The following is a 2,253-nucleotide window of genomic DNA, read 5'->3' as shown; positions in this document are numbered from 1 at the left end:
CTTAGAGGCTAGGATTTTGAAGCCTTGTCTCACATACTTTGGGCATGTGGCCAGGAGGGATTGATCCTTGGAGAAGGACTTTATGCTCAGAAGGGTGTAGGGATAGCACAGTAGAGGAAAACCCTGGATGAGATGAACTGATATAGTAATTAGGGCAATGTGAGTGTGTCTGAGTCAGTGAGACTGGCTCAGGAAAAGACAGGCTTCAGAGCTATTATACATAGGATCTCTGTGAGTTGCAGGTGACTCAATAGCACATAACAACAATGCGATTAAACAACTACCCCCCTCCATCTTCAGCCCTTTGCTCCTCCCTCCTCTTGAATCTTCATATTCATTCTACAATAATGGACTTACACAGTATTTGTCATTATGGGACTGAGTAGTTCACTTAGCATAATGCTCTCCAGTCCCTCCCAAGTTAGGTACTGACTTTCAAAATCATTGCTCCTGCATGCTATGTGTTATTCCATCATACCTTAATTTCCCAATCCATTCGATTGTGATTGGACGTCTGGGCTATTTCCCTGTTCTTGTTATGCTGAACAATGTTGCTATTAACATTGGTGTACAAGTCTCCATTTATGCCTCAGTTCTCATTCTCTCAGGGTATATATATTCTAAGCAGTGCAATAGCTGCGCCATATGGAATTTCTGTTCAGCTTTTTGAGGAAATGACAAACTGCCTCCCAGAGTTGTTGTACCATTTTACAATCCCACCAACAGTGTATAAGAATCCCTCTCTCTGCACATCCTCTCCAACATTTATTACTTGCTGTCATGTTTAACTTTGACACTGCTACTGGTTCACTGATTTTTTTGTAGCAGCGTGGTGTTAGTCCAGAGCTGTTGTGCAGATCACCTTTCGGACAAACTGCCTGTTACGGAGAGTATGCAGCTACCTCTTAAAACACTCATAGAGTAACTGGTTGTGCAGTAAAAACAGCTGCTTAGGGAGGGTGTGGATCTCATCTGAGGGAGGAGAGCCTCCAAAGTGGGTCCAGTCCACAGACTTGCTGGGTAAAGACAACTTGTTAAGCTTCTTGGTCTGTGCATCTGCTCTGTGCAAAATCAGTCTATCGAGTACTTCCACTGGGGAGAAGGAGGACACATAATCTTCCTCTGTGTTTCCTTTTGCTTTTTTAAATAGTTCTCTGGTCTTTTTGCTGACAGAATGATAGGCAGTCTTTGGCAGTGCCCCCTCAAGAAGATTGTATGGGGGAGACTGCCCAATTCCAAACTCTAGTCCCCTCTGAGGTGGAGTTTTACAAGGGGGTGATGATGTTCGAATCCAGAGAAGTCAGGCATTCCTTGGTTCTAACAGGTTTTCATCAGCACCTCTGTAGGACAGGTCTGTTAGAGTAAAGGCTTACTCTGGTGTGTCAGGTCCAAGCTTGTCCAGGAGGAGCTTAAAGGCTCAGGGTTCACATTAGTGCTTTGCCCACCAGAAGCTGCTGAATGTGTCCATCCTGGAGAACCTGGGAGACTGTCTCAGTAGAAAAGAGGGTCAAGCCTACTTCAAGGACTCACAGGCTCAGAATCTGTTGTAGTGATCTCAGAAAGTTCTTTAGATATTACAGTTACTTCTTTATATTTTTTAGTACTATCTTCTTCAGACCCAGACCACACTAAAATCTTGGAAGATCACCTAAGGGTGATAGAACTTCTGTTGCCAGGCATTTCTTCTACTCCTCTGTCACTGGGATGATAGAGTGTCTGGGCAGACATGGCTATGAAGTATCTGTTCTTTCTTCCCTCTTGAGGGGTGTGGCTGTGGCCCGTGGCAGAGAACTGTGCACATGGGCATTGGAGTGGCAGAGCAGGGCTGGAGGAGAGGTCACTGGGCTTTGCAGACGAGTTCCTCTTCCATCTGCAGTTGTACTTTACTGTAAGGATGTGACAACATAGGTGGGGCATTTTCAGAATTTGGAGGAGTGGTCATATCATGAGTCATAGACAAGCTCTAAAGGGGAGCTTTTGGAGGTTTGGATAACAGCTGTGTTGGTGGGGAACTCAGCTGAGTTAATGTTGGATGAGAAGTGGAGTAAGGGGTACAACAAGAAACTCTCCCATAGCCCTTCTGTGTGTCATTGAAGGGCTGGTGGTGACATCAGCTGAACCATGAGCAAAATGTGCAGAGATCTGATGAGACACAGAATAGCCATCTTCATATGAGCCTTCTGAAGGGTCCAGAGAGGTTTTTTTCTATAATTATATTTTATTAATTTTCATAAACATTTACAAAGATTTTGG

At 44.4% G+C, this 2,253-nt stretch overlaps 1 pseudogene; it reads right to left on the bottom strand.

Moving 5' to 3' along the window:
• Positions 1-799: 799 nt before the first annotated feature.
• Positions 800-2,253, bottom strand: part of LOC102861510 — a 7,537-nt pseudogene continuing 6,083 nt past the window's right edge.

This window comes from Elephantulus edwardii, unplaced genomic scaffold (assembly GCF_000299155.1).
Source record: "Elephantulus edwardii isolate Elephantulus edwardi_28Jun2011 unplaced genomic scaffold, EleEdw1.0 scaffold00007, whole genome shotgun sequence".
In the NCBI taxonomy this organism is placed as follows: Eukaryota; Metazoa; Chordata; class Mammalia; order Macroscelidea; family Macroscelididae; genus Elephantulus; species Elephantulus edwardii.
The sequence above is the reverse complement of the archived record's forward strand: the minus strand, read 5'-3'. Positions and strand labels throughout refer to the sequence as shown.